Source organism: Pseudophryne corroboree, chromosome 4, assembly GCF_028390025.1.
Source record: "Pseudophryne corroboree isolate aPseCor3 chromosome 4, aPseCor3.hap2, whole genome shotgun sequence".
Lineage (NCBI taxonomy): Eukaryota > Metazoa > Chordata > Amphibia > Anura > Myobatrachidae > Pseudophryne > Pseudophryne corroboree.
In genome coordinates, this window is record NC_086447.1 from 648,843,122 (window position 1) to 648,864,000 (window position 20,879).

A 20,879-nucleotide genomic window follows, 5' to 3' on the forward strand; every position below is an offset into this window, starting at 1 on the left:
TACAATGGTGAGGCCCTCTTTGGAAACTAGATGCCATGATATCAACTACTACATCTGGCAAGTCAGCATTTCTGCCGTCGGCAGCTACACCGGCTATAAAAAAAAAAAAGTATATCATTCTCATACTATGCAGTCCTTTCGGCCCAACAATTACAAAAAGGCTAAGGGTACCCCTTTTGTCACAGAAAAAGGGAGAGGAAAAGGTAGAAAATCTACAACACCGTCAAGCTCCCAGGAGCAGAAGTCAGCAACTACTTCTGCAAAAGCCACAGCATGACGCTGGGGCTCCTCTGCGGGAGTGCGATCAGGTGGGGGCACGTCTATTATATTTCAGCCAGGTCTGGCTTCACTGAGACCTGGTTCCTTGGATATTACAGATAGTATCCCAAGGTTACAGGTTCAAATCAGCCTTGCCAGTGTCTGCTCAGGACAGCACAAATGTCCTGAACGCAATACACAAATTATGTCAAGACAAAATAATTGCCTTGGTTCCTGCCGAATAAACAAACCAAGGTTTTTATTCAAGCCTGTTTGTGGTGCCGAAGCCGGATGGCTCGGTCAGACCGATTTTAAGCCTAAAATCTCTGAATCTTTATTCGAAAAGGTTCAAATTCAAGATGGAATCCTTGAGAGCGGTGATTTCCAGCTTGGAAGAAAAGGAATTTCTGGTGTCAGTGGACATCAAGGATGCTTACTTGCATGTCCCCATTTACTCGCCACATCAAGCATACCTGAGGTTTGCGGTTCAGGATTGCCACTACCAATTCCAGACATTACCGTTTGGGCTCTCCACGGCTCCGAGAATATTCACCAAGGTGATGGCAGAGATGATGGTTCTCCTTCGCAAACAAGGAGTCAACATAATTCCATACTTGGACGATCTCTTCATAAAAGAGAGATCCAGGGACAAGCTACTCCGGTACATAGCATTGTCCCCGAAGGTGCTTCAACAGCACAGTTGGATCATCAACTTTCCAAAATCGCAGTTGGAACCGACAATGAGATTATCATTTTTGGGAATGATACTGGACACCGAGATACAGAGAGTATTTCTACCAGTGGAAAAGGCTCAGGAGATCCAGAGCATGGTCAAACAACGTTTGAGACCAAGAACAGTATCAATTCATCAGTGATTCGCCTGTTGGGGAAACTGGTAGCGGCACACGAGGCGCTACAATATTGCGATTCCATGCCAGGGTCTTCCAGTGGGACCTACCGGACAAGTGATCCGGGTCGCATCTCCACATGCATCAAAGGATAACCTTTAATGTGAAAGCCAGAATTTCGCTCCTGTGGTGGCTACAAATTTCTCACCTCCTGGAGGGACGCAGGTTCGGGCTTCAGGCCTGGATCCTGGTGACCACGGATGCAAGTCTCCGAGGATGGGGAGCAGTCACGCAAGGTGAAAGCTTCCAAGGAAGATGGTCAAGTTAAGAAACTCACCTTCACATAAACATTCTGGAGTTGAGAGCTGTGTACAACAGTCTTCATCAAGCGGCACACCTTCTTCAAGATCGTCCCATACAGATCCAGTCAGACAATGTAACGGCAGTAGCTTACATAAACCGTCGAGGCGGAACAAAAAGCAGAGCAACAATGGCAGAGGTGACAAAGATACTCCTCTGGGCAGAAAGACATACAAAAGCTCTGTCGGCAATTTTCAATCCGGGAGTGGACAACTAGGAAGCAGACTTCCTCAGCAGACACGATCTCCATCCAGGAGAATGGGGCCTCCACCCAGAAGTCTTTGCAGAGGTGTCAAGTTGTTGGGGTGTTCCTCAAGTGGATTGATGGCATCATGCCTCAACAAGAAGCTTCAGAAATATTGTTCCAGGTCGAGAGACCCACAAGCCATAGCGATAGATGCACTGGTGACCCAGTGGGTGTTTCGGTCGGTGTATCTGTTCCCTCCACTTCCACTTATTCCAAAAGTTCTCAAGATCATCAGAAGAACAGGAGTTCGAGCAATACTCATTGCTCCGGACTGGCCAAGGAGGGCTTGGGATCCAGATCTTCAAGAGTTATTAATGGAAGATCCTCGGCCTCTTCCTCTTCGCAAGGACCTGTTTCAGCAGGGGCCGTTAGTTTAGCAGGACTTACCGCGGTTGCGTTTGACGGCTGTTGAGCGCCAGATCCTATCCCGTAAGGGTATTCCCAATGAAGTCATTCCCACACTTATTCTGGCCAGAAAAGGGGTAACGTCCAAACATTACCATCGTATTTGGAGAAAATATATCTTGGTGTGTATCCAAGAAGTCTCCTGCGGTGGAGTTTCAATTAGGACAACTTCTCCTATTTCTACAGGCAGGTGTGGATGCTGGATTGAGATTAGGATCTATCAAGGTTCAGATTTCGGCCTTGTTAGTTTTCTTTCAGAAACTATTGGCTTCTCTTCCTGAGGTCCAGACGTTCGTGAAGGGGGTTCTGCGCATCCAACCTCCCTTTGTGCCTCCTGCGGCATCATGGGATCTTAATGTGGTGTTGCAGTTCCTTAAATCGGACTGTTTTGAGCCTCTGCAAGAGGTGGAGTTAAAGTTCTCACTTGAAAAGTGGTCATGCTGTTTGCCTTTGGTTTCAGGCAGACGAGTGTCTGAGTTAGGAGCTCTGTCACAGAGTCCTTATTTGATATTTCATGAAGATAGGGCTGAACTGAGAACACACATGTGTTCAGATGTTGACAGCTGTTGCTGTTGCGTTATACATGCTGGTTGGCATGGGTTATGTTAAAGGCCATGTTAACCGACATGTTTCTTGTGTATGGTGTGAGCTGGTGTGAATCTCGCCACAAGTTTATTAGTAAATCCTCTCTCGAATATGTACGTCTCCTCGGGCACAGTTCCTATACTGAGGTCTGGAGGAGGGGCATAGAGGGAGAAGCCAGTTCACACTGTTAAAAAGTCTTAAAGTGCCGAAGGCTCCTGCGGAACCGTCTATACCCCATGGTACTAAAATGGACCCCTGCATCCTCTACGGACTACGAGAAAAGGATTTACCGGCAGGTAATTAAAATCCTATTTCTCTTACGTCCTAGAGGATGCTGGGGACTCCGTAGGGACCATGGGGTATAGACGGGCTCCGCAGGAGATAGGGCACCTAAAAAGAACTTTGACTATGGGTGTGCACTGGCTCCTCCCTCTATGCCCCTCCTCCAGACCTCAGTTAGATCTTGTGCCCAGAGGAGAATGGGTGCACTGCAGAGAGCTCTCCAGAGTTTTCTGTGGAAAAATAATTTTGTTAGGTTTTTTTATTTTCAGGGAGTCCTGTTGGCAACAGGCTCCCTGCATCGTGGGACTGAGGAGAGAGAAGCAGAGCTGGCTTGTGAAGTTGGGCACTGCTTCTAGGCTACTGGACACCATTAGCTCCAGAGGGAGTCGGAACACAGGTCTCACCTGGGGTTCGTCCCGGAGCCGCGCCGCCACCGTCCTCCTCACAGATGCCGAAGATAGAAGCCGGGTGAGTATTGAGGAAAAGACTTCAGGCGGCAGAAGACATCAGATCTTCATGAGGTAAGCGCGCAGCGGTAAGCTGCGCGCCATTGCTCCCTGTCACACACACAATGCAGGCACTGAAGGGTGCAGGGCGCAGGGGGGGGGGGGGGGCGCCCTGGGCAGCAATAAACCTCGTTTTGGCCATAAATAAGGTGGATTAGGCTGGGGGATAGTAAATCCGCGGACCCCCGCCATTTTATTAATATATGAAGAAGGGACCGAAGCCCGCCGTCTGGTGGGCGGGGCTTGATCCTCAGCACTAACCAGCTCCATATTCTCCACAGAGGCTGCATGAGAAAACGCTGGCTCCCTGTTCTCTCCCCTGCTGAGCTTCACAGGTTGGAAAAAGGAGGAGGGGGGCACTTTGGCGACGCAGTGAGTGGAGATTACGATTATAAACATATAAAAGCGCTATCTGGATGTATATTCCAGTGTTTTTAAGCGCTGGGTGTGTGCTGGCAGACTCTATCTCTCTGTCTCTCCTAAGGGCCTGGTTGGGGTTTTGTCCCCTTATAGGTAAATCCCTGTGTGTGGGGGGTGTCGGTACGTGTGTGTCGACATGTCTGAGGTGGAAGGCTTTCTACAAGGAGGAGGTGTAGCAAATGAGTGGTGTGTCCCCGTCGGTTGTGCCGACTCCTGATTGGATGGACATGTGGCATATGTTGCATGCAAGTGTGGCATCTTTACATAAAAGGCTTGATAAGGCTGGTTTAGGGGGGACATCAGGCGGTCAATCCTCAGATTGGACCGACTCACAGGGCCCGTCGGGGTCTCAAAAGCGTCCCTTAACACAAAACACTACTACCGACACGGATTCTGATTCCAGTGTCGACTATGACGAAGTAAAATTGCACCCTAGGGTGACTAAAACTATTCAGGGTATGATTGTGGCAATAAGGGATGTCTTGCATATTGTGGATGAACCCTCGGTCCCCGACACAAGGGTACACATGTTTAAGGAAAAGAAACAGATTATTAATTTTCCCACATCTCATGAATTAAATGAGTTCTTTGGAAAAGCTTGGGAGACTCCGGATAAGAGACCGCAGATCCCCAAAATAATTTTTATGGCATACCCTTTCCCTAAGCAGGACAGGGAGATTTGGGAATTACCCCCCACTGTGGACAAGGCCCTGACGCGCTTATCCAAGAAAGTGGCGCTACCGTCTCCTGACACAGCGGCCCTTAAAGACCCAGCAGATCGCAGGCAAGAAACTACCTTAAAGGGTATTTATTCTCATACGGGTGCTGTGCTAAGACCGACGATTGCGTCGGCATGGGTGTGTAGCGCAATTGCAGCTTGGACAGATGAGCTGACAGATCAATTTGATAATATGGATAAGGACACTATATTCCTAACTCTAGCCCATATAAAAGACGCAGTCTTATTTATGAGGGATGCTTAAAGGGACATTGGATTGCTAGCTTCTAGGGCCAATGCCATGGCTATCTCAGCGAGAAGATCCTTATGGACTCGCCAATGGACGGGTGATGCGGATTCCAAGAAACATACGGAAGTACTACCCTATAAGGGGGATGTATTGTTTGGGGATGGGCTGACGGACCTGGTTTCCACAGCTACAGCAGGTAAATCAAATTTTTTACCATATATTCCCCAACAGCAAAAGAAAGTAACACCCTATCAGATGCAGTCCTTTCGGTCGCACAAGTCTAAAAGAGGTCGGGGATCCTCTTTCCTCGCCAGAGGTAAGGGCAGAGGCAAGAGAGCACCTGCTGCGGCAGGTGCCAAGGAACAAAAGTCCGTCCCGGCTGCTTCAAAACCCACAGCATGACGCTGGGGCTCCCCTGAGGGAGTCCGCACCGGTGGGGGCACGTCTTCGACTTTTCAGTCAGGCCTGGGTCAGTTCGGACCTGAATCCCTGGGTGCTGGAAATAGTTTCCAAGGGTTACAAACTGGAATTCGAGGAGGTGCCCCCGCGCCGATTTTTCAAATCGGCCCTACCAGCTTCCACATCGGAAAGGGATGTAGTGTTAGCTGCAATTCAAACGCTGTGTATACAGCAAGTGATAATCAAGGTTCCCCTGCACCAGCAGGGAAGAGGTTACTACTCAACCCTATTTGTGGTCCCGAAACCGGACGGTTCAGTCAGACCGATTTTGAATCTGAAATCCCTAAACCTGTGCATAAAAATATTCAAATTCAAAATGGAATCACTCAGAGCGATAATAGCCAACACGGAGGAGGGGGAGTTAATGGTGTCTCTGGACATAAAGGATGCGTACCTTCATGTCCCCATATATGCCCCCCATCAGGAATACCTGAGATTCGCTGTACAGAATTGTCATTACCAATTTCAGACGTTGCTGTTTGGACTTTCCACGGCCCCGAGGATTTTCACCAAGATAATGGCGGAAATGATGGTGGTCCTGCGCAAGCATGGTGTCACAATTATCCCATACTTGGACGATCTTCCGATAAAAGCAAGATCAAGAGAGAAATTGCTGAGCAGTGTGGCGCTCTCTCTGAGAGTGCTCCAGCAACACGGTTGGATTCTAAATCTACCAAAGTCACAGTTTATTCCGACAACTCGACTGCCGTTCCTAGGTATGATACTGGATACGGAACAAATGAAGGTCTTCCTCCCAATAGAGAAAGCCCAAGACATCCAGAACATGGTCAGGGAACTGCTAAAACTGAAAAGGGTGTCAGTTCACCAATGCATTCGAGTTCTGGGGAAAATGGTGGCGGCCTACGAGGCCATTCCCTTCGGCAGGTTCCATGCAAGGACTTTTCAATGGGACCTTCTGGACAAGTGGTCCGAGTCCCATCTGCACTTACATCGGAAAATAACTCTGTCCCCAGGGACCAGAGTGTCCCTCCTGTGGTGGTTGCAAAGTGCTCACCTCCTGGAGGGTCGCAGGTTCGGAATTCAGGATTGGATCCTGGTTACCACGGACGCGAGCCTCCGAGGATGGGGAGCGGTCACACAGGGAAAACATTTTCAGGGTCTGTGGTCAGACCAGGAGTCCTGTCTACACATCAATGTGTTGGAACTCAGGGCCATTTACAACGGCCTTCGACAAGCGGAGAATTTCCTTCGAAACCTACCGGTTCTGATTCAATCAGACAATGTCACAGCAGTGGCTCATGTGAACCGCCAAGGCGGGACAAAAAGCAGAGTCGCGATGGCGGAAGCCACAAGGATCCTTCGCTGGGCGGAAAATCATGTGAGCGCTCTGTCAGCTGTCTTCATTCCGGGAGTGGACAACTGGGAAGCAGACTTCCTCAGCAGACACGATCTCCATCCAGGAGAGTGGGGACTTCATCAAGAAGTCTTTGCAGACGTAACACGTCTTTGGGGAACTCCTCAAATAGACATGATGGCGTCACGTCTCAACAAAAAACTTCAGAGGTACTGCGCCAGGTCTCGGGACCCTCAGGCAATAGCAGTGGACGCTCTGGTAACACCGTGGGTGTTCAAATCGGTCTATGTGTTTCCTCCTCTTCCTCTCATCACGAAAGTGTTGAGGATCATAAGACGAAGAAGAGTACAGACGATACTCGTTGTCCCAGACTGGCCTCGAAGGGCTTGGTACTCGGATCTACAAGAGATGCTCACAGGAGGCCCCTGGCCTCTTCCTCTGAGGGAAGACCTGGTGCAGCAGGGGCCCTGTGTATTTCAAGACTTACCGCGGTTACGTTTGACGGCATGACGGTTGAACGCCGAATCCTAGCAAAAAAGGGGATTCTGGAAGAGGTCATCCCTACGTTAATAAAGGCTAGGAAGGAGGTGACGATAAAACATTATCACCGTATATCTGGCGAAAGTATGTGTACAGATTTCGGCCCTCACGATTTTCTTTCAGAAGGAATTGGCTTCTCTTCCAGAAGTCCAGACGTTTGTAAAGGGAGTGTTGCACATCCAGCCCCCTTTTGTGCCTCCAGTGGCACCATGGGACCTGAACGTGGTGTTGCAGTTCCTAAAATCACACTGGTTTGAACCGCTTAACAAGGTTGAGTTGAAATTTCTTACCTGGAAGGTGGTCATGTTGTTGGCCTTAGCATCTGCAAGGCGAGTGTCAGAGTTGGCGGCTTTGTCACACAAGAGCCCCTACTTGATTTTTCATGTGGATCGAGCTGAATTGAGGACACGTCCGCAATTTTTGCCTAAAGTGGTTTCTTCGTTCCATATGAATCAACCTATTGTGGTGCCTGTGGCTACAAGTGACCTGGAGGATTCCAGATCCCTGGACGTAGTCAGGGCCTTAAAAATTTATGTAGCCAGGACGTCTAGAGTTAGGAAAACAGAGGCTCTGTTTATCCTGTATGCGGCCAATAAGATTGGCGCTCCTGCTTCGAAGCAGACTATTGCTCGCTGGATCTGTAATACGATTCAGCAGGCTCACTCTATGGCTGGATTGCCGGTACCAAATTCGGTTAAGGCCCATTCCACTAGGAAGGTGGGCTCTTCTTGGGCGGCTGCCCGAGGCGTCTCGGTTTTACAACTTTGCCGAGCGGCGACTTGGTCGGGGTCAAACACTTTTGCTAAATTCTACAAGTTTGATACCCTGGCTGATGAGGACCTAGCGTTTGCTCAGTCAGTGCTGCAGAGTCATACGCACTCTCCCGCCCGATTGGATGCTTTGGTATAAACCCCATGGTCCTTACGGAGTCCCCAGCATCTTCTAGGATATAAGAGAAAATAAGATTTTAAACCTACCGGTAAATCTATTTCTCCTAGTCCGTAGAGGATGCTGGGCGCCCGTCCCAGTGCGGAAACTCTGCAAGACTTGTATATAGTTGTTGCTTACATAAGGGTTATGTTACAATTGACATCGGTCTTGGACCGTTACTGTTGTTTTGTTCATACTGTTAACTGGTTATGTATGTTCCAGGTTACATGGTATGATTGGTGTTGGCTGGTATGAATCTTGCCCTTGGATTGCTAAATCCTGCCTTGTATTGTCCATCTCCTCTGGGCACAGTTCTCTAACTGAGGTCTGGAGGAGGGGCATAGAGGGAGGAGCCAGTGCACACCCATAGTCAAAGTTCTTTTTAGGTGCCCTATCTCCTGCGGAGCCCGTCTATACCCCATGGTCCTTACGGAGTCCCCAGCATCCTCTACGGACTAGGAGAAATAGATTTACCGGTAGGTTTAAAATCTTATTTTTTACCTCTCCCCCTTCCCCCCCCCATGAATCACAAAAAGCTAATTATGCGCACCAAAAAATAGGGATGTGGCTTCTTGGGAGGTCCATTAGTCACATTACACCGCACAGTAGCGCCCATTAGTCACATTATACCGCACAGTAGCACCGTTAGTCACATTACGCAGCATGGTAGCGTCCATTAGTCACAATTCACAGCGCGGTAGCATCCATTAGTCACATTACACCGCACAGTAGCCTCCGTCAGTCACATTACACCGCACGGCAGCGTCTGTCAGTCACATTACACCGCACGGCAGCAATCGTCAGTCACATTACACCAGATAGTAGTACTCCATATATATATATATATATATATATATATATATATATTGTGACAAGAACACTGGGATAGTGTTTGAGGGCAGGTATGTTTGTCCCAGGTTCTTGTCTTACATGTATTAGAAAAATGAAAACTTCTAGGAATATGTTTTGCTTTGTTTTGTTAGAACCTTTTCAGTTTGTTGGAAAAGCTGGGTAAGGACCCTGAAAGAGAGATGGGGCAAGTTCCAGACATTGGGCCCAGTTCGGGTCTTTGGCCTCACAGAAGGCTAATCAGGCTTTCAGCTGTGTAAGAGTGTTATAGAGCTGCTGGCCTGATTAGGGTGTGCAGACTGCAGGATCTCTGTGAGAGAGACACGCTTCCTGATACAAGTGAGCTGTACAGGGTACTGGAGAACTCTGTGTTTTTGTTTAGTGTTAGTTAGGAACATCTTGTGTTTAGTTAGTGCCGGACAGGCAAGGTATTTTCTTTTGCTGTTTGTTTTATTTTCTGTCTAATAAAAACTGGCCGGGGCCAGTTGTACCGGAAACTGGACTTGTGTGGTTCCTCAACTGCTGCAGGCTGCCAATTATCCCAGGAAACGGCACCTTGTACCCTTACAGTGTTACAACTTATATATGTCTATATATATATATATATCTATATATATGTTTATATGTATATATATTGATAATTGATAAGGAATGCACTCACCAGACTTGTTCAAAATGAATAAATATCCTTTAATTCCAACCTCACATGGTTAAAGGGTCGTGGTCAACGTTTCGGTTCCTGACAGAACCTTTCTCAAGACCAAAGCTTCAGGCTACCACAACCCTTTAACCATGTGAGGTTGGAATTAAAGGATATTTATTCATTTTGAAGTCTGGTGAGTGCATTCCTTATCAATTATCATTGTATTTTGGGGTCTGTAATTTCCATCATAGGTACACTTCAACTGTGAGAGACAAAATCTGAAAAAAATACTAGGAAATCACATTGTATGATTTTTAAACAATTTATTTGTATATTCTTGCGGAAAATAAATATTTGGACAATCAAAAAACTCAATACTTTGTAATATAAACTCGGTTGGCAATTATAGAGGTCAAACGTTTCCTGTAGTTCTTGACCAGGTTTGCACACACTGTAGCAGGTATTTTGGCCCACTCTTCCATGCACATCTTCTCTAGATCTGTCATGTTTTGGGGCTGTCACCGGGCAACACGGACTTTCAACTCCATCCACAGATTTTCTATTAGGTTGAGGTCTGGAGACTGGCTAGGCCACTTCAGGTCCTTGAAATGCTTCTTACGGAGCCACTCCTTAGTTGCCCGGGCAGTGTGTTTGGGGTCATTGTAATGCTGGAAGACCCAGCCACGTTCCATCTTCAATGCTCTTACTGAGGGAAGGAGGTTTTTGCCCAAAATCTCACGATACATGGCCCCATTCATCCTCTCCTTAATACGGATCAGTCGTCCTGTCCCCTTTGCAGAAAAGCAGCTCCAAAGCATGTTTTCACCCCCATGCTTCACAGTGGGTAATGTGTTCTTGGGATGCCATTCATCATTCTACTCCCTCCAAACACAGCGAGTGGAGTTTATACCAAAAAGTTAGATTTTGCTCTCATCTGACCACATTACATTCTCCCAATCCTCCTCTGGATCATCCAGATGGTCACTGGCAAACTTTAGATGGGACTGAACATGTGCTGGCTTAAGCAGGGGGACCTTTCGGGCGCTGCAGGATTTCAATCCATGACGACGTAGTGTGTTACTAATGGTAACCTTTGTGACTGTGGTCCCAGCTCTCTTGAGGTCATTGACCAGGTCCTCCCGTGTAGTTCTGGGCTGAGTCCTCACCGTTCTCAAGATCATTGATACCCCACGAGGTGAGATCTTGCATGGAGCCCCAGGTCGAGGGAGATTGTCAGTGATCTTGTATTTCTTCCAGTTTTTAATAATTGCGCCAACAGTTGATCTCTTCTCACCAAGCTGCTTGCCTATTGTCGAGTAGTTCATCCCAGCCAATTTTGTCCCTGGTGTCCTTAGACAGCTCTCTGGTCTTGGCCATGGTGGAGAGGTAGCAGTCTGACTGTTTGAGGGTGTGGACAGGTGTCTTTTATACAGATAACCAGTTCAAACAGATGCCATTAATACAGGTAACGAGTGGAGGATAGCAGAGCTTCTTAAAGAAGAAGTAACAGGTCTGTGAGAGCCAGAAATCTTGCTGCTTGATAGGTGTCCAAATATTTATTTTTCTCAAGAATATACAAGTAAATTGTTTAAAAATCATAAAATGTGATTGAAGGGTTAAAGGGTCTGTGTTCTCTACTCACTGTTACAGAGACAAAGACGTCTCAAGGTCCCCATAACCTTATGAAGCTACTCCCACTGAAACTATGTACTGACTGCTCTTTAGTTTCAGCACGTACCCCTGTCCGTGTACGGAAGTCCTTATAAGGACATAGAGCTCGTGGTGCCCTCGTGCATTCCATGTTTCCGCTGTATGATATCCTGCATGTAGTGTCGTAAATTAACTTCCTTAACCTATTATGTTCTTGCACGTATTGTATACACCCATGTATCCTGTCCTTTTTAACAAGCTGTTCTGCCCCTAATAAAGCAGAGTGATTCTTAACCAACAGCTGCGTGTTTATTCTTTGTGTTAAGAACTGCTCTCACGGGTACCTAAGAGGTCATCACATCGAGGTGGTTCAGAGATATAATCCTTACAGTGATTTCCTGGTTTTTTTTTTCAGATTCTGTCTCTCACAGTTGAAGTGTACCTAGGATGGAAATTACAGACCTCTCTCATCTTTTTAAGTGGGTCAACTTGCACAATCGGTGTCCAAATCATTTTTTGCCTCACTGTGTATGTGTGTGTATGTGTATGTGTATATATATATATATATATATATTTAGTATAGTATTAAACTATAGCAGAAGGATATTAACAAACAGTATTCTTTTTTCAATTTCAGGGGATATTAGATTAATGTATGTGCAGTTTGGGTTTTTTTTGTTTAGTTTCTTACAAAATCTCTACACTGATGTACAGTAATTTATCTAAAATGTCACAGAGACACACAGAATGACCAACCACAAGGAAAGTCATTCTTAATGTTATTTATTTTACTGAAATAAGTATTAACAAACACATACCAACATTTTAAGCAGCACTTTCATTATTAGAGTCTGCACGAGGGGTGGAGAGAGGGAGAGAGACTTCACTTGTGTTCAGCAGCAACAGCCGCCGTCTCTTCTCCAGGACACAGAAGTCAGTACACAGTGCAGGAGAGCAGGAGGAGGGGGGCGGAATGGGGGGGGGGGGGACGGTATGGGGGACTGGGCGGAGAGAGAGATTCACAGACAGCCCAGTGCTGCCTGCTGTGTTTGCGGATGGTGCGCCCACAGTGCAACTGCGCTGTGTGCTAAGCATCATCCGCCCACACCTAGTTACGGCCCGGGCACAGCGTGACCTCTGACTTCACGTCATGCTGTGCAGAGGGAGCCGGTGAGGTCTCTGTGGCTGGCTGCGCAGCGTGACTTCTGATTTCACGTCACACTGTGCAGTGGGAGCCAGGAGGAGAGAGCTGGGTAGTATCTGAGACTCCTGAGGATGCTCAACGCTGCCCGGCAGTAAAAAAAACTGAGGACTGCCTGATCCCGAAATCCCCAGGATTGGAGCTTCCAATCCCGGGATTGAATCCCGGACGAATTTTGGCCTAAATCCCAGAATCCTGCCGATCCCGGGATTGGCCACCCTAGTCAGCAGTACAGACCACTGCATCACTTCAGGGGGTCCAGGGAGCCAGAGGAGATCCATTCTGCTCGTGTGCAGAGTTGATCTATTAATTTAAAGCTGGAGCACACAACAGGGCGATGCATCGCGTCACATGCAATGTCGCCAGGCTAATGGTTAAAAAGGTGACAGATCACACTCAAATGTCAGCAATAGAATTGCAGTCTAACAATTACAATAGATCACTCGAATATCAGCAATAGGATTGCAGTCTAACAACCAGATCTAATTTTTTAAATACTAAATGATATTTCAGGAACTCAAAACTAGAATTTCTCTGTAACAGATTCATTTTTGACCAAATATTAATGTCATACGCTGCTGCTAATTTATAACCATAAATAAAAGTAACATTTTAATAAATTAACTATACGTAAGTGTGCCCCCAAAAAGTAGTTTCTTCTTTTTAATGCATCCTGCAGAAAACCTTTTAAATTTAAGTTTTCCCAAGTAGCACTCAAAAATAAAAATATAATAATAATGTTTATTTATACTGTATATCGCTTTTCTCCGAAAGGACACAAAACGCTTTATATTTGCTGTAAGGGAAACCATATTTTCAGGGCTGTCATCAGGGGGTGACTGCCAAGACAGTCCTGGCCCGGCCAATTGGACAGAGAGGCCCAGCCCACTCCTACCGCCTGCCTGTTACTACCACTGTGCAATAAAGTGAGGGGGGCCAGCTACTACTGCCCACCCACTACTACTTCCAAAGCTCCCGCTACTACCCTCAGCCCTCCATTACTACCGCAGTTGCAATAAAGTGAGAGGCGGCCCCATTCCTACCACCGCACACTTCTACTTGGTTCCATCATCCACCTTCTTATGGTATTGGCTTGATCCTCTTCAGAGAAGGTAGAGAAGGTAAAAAACCATGGGAAATACCATCTCACAGGGGGAAGAGCAGTTACACTATCCACGTCACCATCTATTACCTTTAGTAACCTGGTGGCATGTGGAGCGAGCCACCGAAGCGTTGCCTCCTGTGCCCCGGGATAAGGAGGCAAAAGGTGGGGCGAGCTGGCGCCCAACCCATCCATCCATCCGTCTGTCTGTCACCTATTGGCGGTCACACTTACCTTACCCTGTAGCCTACATACAGAGATCACTTCCACTTAGTCACCTGGGCTGACTAGCTGCTTATTATCACTATTATGTCTGGGCCCTACACACCAGAGAGCCAGCTTCCACTATGCAGATACTGAACCATCATCACCTGGATGTCACACTACTTTTATTGTTATACAGATTGTTATACAGAAAGCATATTTCTTCATTCTTATGTGTAATGCATAACTTCCTGTTATCTGTGTCTTCTGTTATTTTTCTTTTGCCTGCAATCCCAATATCTGCTCTGTTATTTTTATTGTTATACAGAAAGCATATTTCTCCATTCATATGTGCAATGCATAACTTCCTGTTATCTGTGTCTGCTCTGTTATTTTATTGTTGCATCCAGACCATTTTTTTGCGGATTATGTTACAGTACAGTATGTTTGATAATCCATTGACAACATAGTTGGTGTTATGCCCATGTACAAACAAATCCAAATCAAAACCAGAAAGTAGATAGTTGGTTTATTAGGGCACATACAAGTGTTGGGAGAAAAAAAAAACAATAGTTAAAAAAATAGACCAATCTTTGTCTGCTCTTTAGCAGAGCATTGATAGGAGGTGCGTGCATTTTTGTTTGTATGTGCACTCATGCCATGGTTCACTGTTGTACGTTTTATATACACAGCCTACTTTATTTGTTCTGATTGGTATGCATTTACTCTGTCTACAATCATGCTTGACATTAAGAATGTTGAATGTTATTTCTGCAGCAGGTTACATTGGTTTCCACAGGAAAACATTGGGTGTAGAGTGGATCTTGATCCAGAGGCACCAACAGGCTAAAGCTTTAGGCTGTCCCAGGATGCACTGGGATTTCCTCTGTAACCCCGCCTCCAGGCACTGTGAGCTTAGTTTCAGTTGGTGTCTGCAGCAGCAGGTCACTTAACAGGTGGGCTGCACTGGGCAGCCCCGAAGAAGCTTTTTCTGACAGAAAATGTATTCAAAACTGGGCTGTCAGCGCTCTATGTCATGGTGACACTTCGGCGCTGCAGCTCCATCACCTCCCAAGCGGCGTCGCATACCCCCGCGGCCTGTTATCGGGTACCTGCTGCAGAGATGCTCAGACTTAGGCACACGGTCGCAGTCGCTCTCCTGGTTCGTGTGGCTGCTATGGGGAGGAGGTAAGAGGCTCCCCCAGGTGGGACCCGCCATTAAATTGCGTTCCATCCGTCACCTAGGGAGACCGGGTGCGGCACTGGCGTGGACACTGTCACCGAGCAGGGACCCCCTAGACTAGACCAGACCACCAGGGCAATAGAGCACAGATCCGGTGTCCTAATGCCCCATTAAATAAGGCTCGCTAGTACCTGGGGTGGAAGTCCAGCATAGGAGAGCTGGCGCTTGACCTGTAGCCTCTCCCCGGCCCAGGGCGACATCTACTGCAGATTTTCCCACCCTGGAGCTGTCTCTCACACTCCCTCACTTCCTGACTGAGATGCTGGGCCCCATCTTATAAGCATAGTTGCAGCTAGTCTCTGGGACTGCAAGGCAAGGTCTCTCTTGTAAAGCCACCTGTATACAGGGCTGTGACTTTACAAACAGAACTCAATATACAGATGTGTCCACTTACATCTTTGCTTTTTTACAAATTTGGCACAACATGAAAAACACGGCTAAGCTGTTTTTCACGAGTAGTGAGTGGATGAATTTTAAAATTTCTGTTTGCCATAATAGACTATGTATAAAGTAACATTAAATAAGCAAATTAAGAAAAATCACAAGGCATGGCTAAATCTCTGAGTCTATGGCATGCAAAACTGTGCCATACATGGTGGGATATAGCAAAGATGTAAGTGGACATAGGATGTATATTGTATGAGAATTCTGACATATACCTCTGATCTAGGACCGTGCTGTGTTTTATATATATTTCTCTAACGTCCTAAGTGGATGCTGGGGACTCCGTAAGGACCATGGGGAATAGCGTCTCCGCAGGAGACTGGGCACATCTAAAGAAAGCTTTAGGACTATCTGGTGTGCACTGGCTCCTCCCCCTATGACCCTCCTCCAAGCCTCAGTTAGATCTTTGTGCCCGAACGAGAAGGGTGCACACTAGGGGCTCTCCTGAGCTTTTTAGTGAAAGTTTTAGTTTAGGTTTTTTATTTTCAGTGAGACCTGCTGGCAACTGGCTCACTGCATCGAGGGACTAAGGGGAGAAGAAGCGAACTCACCTGCGTGCAGAGTGGATTGGGCTTCTTAGGCTACTGGACATTAGCTCCAGAGGGACGATCACAGGCCCAGCCTGGATGGGTCCCAGAGCCGCGCCGCCGGCCCCCTTACAGAGCCAGAAGGCAGAAGAGGTCCGGAAAATCGGCGGCAGAAGACGTCCTGTCTTCAACAAGGTAGCGCACAGCACTGCAGCTGTGCGCCATTGCTCTCAGCACACTTCACACTCCGGTCACTGAGGGTGCAGGGCGCTGGGGGGGGGGCGCCCTGAGACGCAATAAAAAACACCTTGGATGGCAAAAAATGCATCACATATAGCTCCTGGGCTATATGGATGCATTTAACCCCTGCCAGAATACATAGAAAAACGGGAGATAAGGCCGCCGATAAGGGGGCGGAGCCTATCTCCTCAGCACACTGGCGCCATTTTCCCTCACAGCTCCGTTGGAGGGAAGCTCCCTGTCTCTCCCCTGCAGTCACTACACTACAGAAAGGGTTAAAAAAGAGAGGGGGGGGCACTAATTACGCGCAGTATTAAAGATACAGCAGCTATAAGGGGAAAAACACTTATATAAGGTTATCCCTGTATATATATAGCGCTCTGGTGTGTGCTGGCAAACTTTCCCTCTGTCTCCCCAAAGGGCTAGTGGGGTCCTGTCCTCTATCAGAGCATTCCCTGTGTGTGCTGTATGTCGGTACGTTTGTGTCGACATGTATGAGGAGAAAAATGATGTGGAGACGGAGCAGATTGCCTGTAATAGTGATGTCACCCCCTAGGGGGTCGACACCTGAGTGGATGAACTGTTGCAAGGAATTACGTGACAGTGTCAGCTCTGTATAAAAGACAGTGGTTGACATGAGACAGCCGGCTACTCAGCTTGGGCCTGTCCAGACGTCTCATAGGCCGTCAGGGGCTCTAAAGCGCCCGTTACCTCAGATGGCAGATATAGACGCCGACACGGATACTGACTCCAGTGTCGACGGTGAAGAGACAAATGTGACTTCCAGTAGGGCCACACGTTACATGATTGAGGCAATGAAAAATGTTTTACACATTTCTAATAATACGAGTACCACCAAAAAGGGGTATTATGTTCGGTGAGGAAAAACTACCTGTAGTTTTCCTGAATCTGAGAAATTAAATGAGGTGTGTGATGATGCGTGGGTTTCCCCCGATAACAACTGATAATTTCTAAAATGTTATTGGCATTATATCCTTTCCTGCCAGAGGTTAGGGTGCGTTGGGAAACACCCCCTAGGGTGGATAAAGCGCTCACACGCTTGTAAGGGCTCTACCCTCTCCTGAGATGGCCGCCCTTAAGGATCCTGCTGATAGAAAGCAGGAGGGTATCCTAAAATGTATTTACACACATACTGGTGTTATACTGCGACCAGCAATCGCCTCAGCCTGGATGTGCAGTGCTGGGTTGGCGTGGTCGGATTCCCTGACTAAAAATATTGATACCCTAGATAGGGACAGTATATTTTTGCCTATAGAGCATTTAAAAGATGCATTTCTATATATGCGTGATGCACAGCGGAATATTTGCCGACTGGCATCAAGTCTAAGTGCGTTGTCCATTTCTACCAGTAGAAGGTTATGGACACGTCAGTGGTCAGGTGATGCGTATTCCAAACGGCATTTGGAAGTATTGCCTTATTAAAGGGAGGAGTTATTTGGGGTCGGTCTTTCAGACCTGGTGGCCACGGCAACAGCTGGGAAATCCACGTTTGTACCCCAGGTCGCCTCTCAACATGAGAAGACGCCGTATTATCAGGCGCAGTCTTTTCGTGGACAAGCGGGCAAAAGGTTCCTCATTTCTGCCCCGTGACAGAGGGAGAGGAAAAAGGCTGCAGAAATCAGCCAGTTCCCAGGAACAGAAACCCTCTCCCGCCTCTGCCAAGCCCTCAGTATGACGCTGGGGCTTTACAAGCAGAATCAGGCACGGTGGGGGGCCCATCTCAATGAATTTCAGCGCGCAGTGGGCTCACTCGCAAGTAGACCCCTGGATCCTTCAGGTGATATCTCAGGGGTACAAATTAGAATTCGAGACGTCTCCCCCTCGCCGTTTCCTAAAGTCGGCTTTACCGATGTCTCCTTCTGACAGGGAGACAGTTTTGGAAGCCATTCACAAGCTGTATTCCCAGCAGGTGATAATCAAGGTACCCCTCCTGCAACAGGGAACGGGGTATTATTCCACACTGTTGTGGTACCGAAGCCGGACGGCTCGGTGAGACCGATTCTAAATCTAAAATCTTTGAACACTTACATACAGAGGTTCAAATTCAAGATTGAGTCACTCAGAGCAGTGATTGCGAACCTGGAAGAAGGGGACTACATGATGTCTCGGGACATCAAGGATGCTTACCTTCATGTCAAAATTTACCCTTCTCATCAAGGGTACCTCAGGTTTATGGTACAGAACTGTCACTATCAGTTCAGACGCTGCCGTATGGATGGTCCACGGCACCCCGGGTCTTTACCAAGGTAATGGCCGAAATGATGATATTCCTTCGAAGGAAGGGAATTTTAGTTATCCCTTACTTGGACGATTCCCTGATAAGGGTAAGATCCAGGGAACAGTTGGAGGTCGGTGTAGCACTATCTCAGGTAGTGTTGCGGCAGCACGATTGGATTCTCAATATTCCAAAATCGCAGCTGGTTCCGACGACTTGTCTTCTGTTCCTAGGGATGATCCTGGACACAGTCCAGAAAAAGGTGTTCTCCCGGAGGAGAAAGCCAGGGAGTTATCCGAGCTAGTCAGGAACCTCCTAAAACCGAGCCAAGTCTCAGTGCATCAATGCACAAGGGTTCTGGGTAAAATGGTGGCTTCCTACGAAGCAATCCCATTCGGCAGATTCCACGCAAGAACTTTCCAGTGGGACCTGCTGGACAAATGGTCCGGGTCGCATCTTCAGATGCATCAGCGGATAACCCTGTCACCAAGGACAAGGGTGTCCCTCCTGTGGTGGTTGCAGAGTGCTCATCTTCTAGAGGGCCGCAGATTCGGCATTCAGGACTGGGTCCTGGTGACCACGGATACCAGCCTGCGAGGCTGGGGAGCAGTCACACAGGGAAGGAATATCCAGGGCTTATGGTCAAGCCTGGAGACATCACTTCACATAAATATCCTGAAGCTAAGGGCCATTTACAATGCTCTAAGCTTAGCAAGACCTCTGCTTCAAGGTCAGCCGGTGTTGATCCAGTCGGACAACATCACGGCAGTCACCCACGTAAACAGACAGGGTGGCACAAGAAGCAGGAGGGCAATGGCAGAAGCTGCAAGGATTCTTCGCTGGGCGGAAAATCATGTGATAGCACTGTCAGCAGTATTCATTCCGGGAGTGGACAACTGGGAAGCAGACTTCCTCAGCACGACCTCCACCCGGGAGAGTGGGGACTTCACCCAGAAGTCTTCCACATGATTATAAACCGTTGGGAAAAACTCGACAGGTATTGCGCCAGGTCAAGGGACCCTCAGGCAATAGCTGTAGACGCTCTGGTAACACCGTGGGTGTACCAGTCAGTGTATGTGTTCCCTCCTCTGCCTCTCATGCCCAAGGTACTGAGATTGATAAGATGGAGAGGAGTAAGCACTATGTTCGTGGCTCCGGATTGGCCAAGAAGGACTTGGTAACCGGAACTTCAAGAGATGCTCACGGAGGATCCGTGGCCTCTACCTCTAAGAAGGGACCTGCTCCAGCAAGGACCCTGTCTGTTCCAAGACTTACCGTGGCTGCGTTTGACGGCATGGCGGTTGAACGCCGGATCCTGAAGGAAAAAAGGCATTCCGGATGAAGTCATCCCTATCCTGATCAAAGCCAGGAAGGATGTAACCGCAAAACATTATCACCGCATTTGGCGAAAATATGTTGCATGGTGCGAGGCCAGTAAGGCCCGACGGAGGAAATTCAACTGGGTCGATTCCTACATTTCCTGCAAACAGGAGTGTCTATGGGCCTGAAATTGGGGTCCATTAAGGTTCAAATTTCGGCCCTGTCAATTTTCTTCCAAAAAGAACTAGCTTCAGTCCCTGAAGTTCAGACGTTTGTAAAAGGGGTACTGCATATACAGCCTCCTTTTGTGCCTCCAGTGGCACTTTGGGATCTCAATGTAGTTTTTGGGTTCCAAAAGTCACATTGGTTTGAACCACTTAAATCTGTGGAGTTAAAATATCTCACATGGAAAGTGGTCATGCTGTTGGCCCTGGCCTGGGCCAGGCGCGTGTCAGAATTGGCGGCTTTATCCTGTAAAAGCCCTTATCTGATTTTTCATTCGGACAGGGCGGAATTGAGGACTCGTCCTCAGTTTCTCCCTAAGGTGGTTTCAGCGTTTCACCTGAACCAACCTATTGTGGTGCCTGCGGCTACTAGGGACTTGGAGGACTCCAAGTTGCTAGACGTTGTCAGGGCCCTGAAAATATATGTTTCCAGGACGGCTGGAGTCAGGAAAACTGACTCGCTGTTTATCCTGTATGCACCCAACAAGCTGGGTGCTCCTGCTTCTAAGCAGACTATTGCTCGTTGGATTTGTAGTACAATTCAGCTTGCACATTCTGTGGCAGGCCTGCCACAGCCAAAAATCTGTAAATGCCCACTCCACAAGGAAGGTGGGCTCATCTTGGGCGGCTGCCCGAGGGGTCTCGGCTTTACAACTTTGCCGAGCAGCTACTTGGTCAGGAGCAAATACGTTTGTAAAATTCTACAAAATTGATACCCTGGCTGAGGAGGACCTGGAGTTCTCTCATTTGGTGCTGCAGAGTCATCCGCACTCTCCCGCCCGTTTGGGAGCTTTGGTATAATCCCCATGGTCCTTACGGAGTCCCCAGCATCCACTTAGGACGTTAGAGAAAATAAGAATTTACTTACCGATA

General features: G+C 47.7%; 1 protein-coding gene across 14 annotated transcripts in view; it reads left to right on the top strand.

The window, feature by feature from the left end:
* WDR27 (WD repeat domain 27) overlaps nucleotides 1-20,879 on the top strand; it is a 1,147,516-nt gene that overhangs the window by 473,143 nt on the left and 653,494 nt on the right. The gene's annotated exons all lie outside the window — the stretch shown is intronic.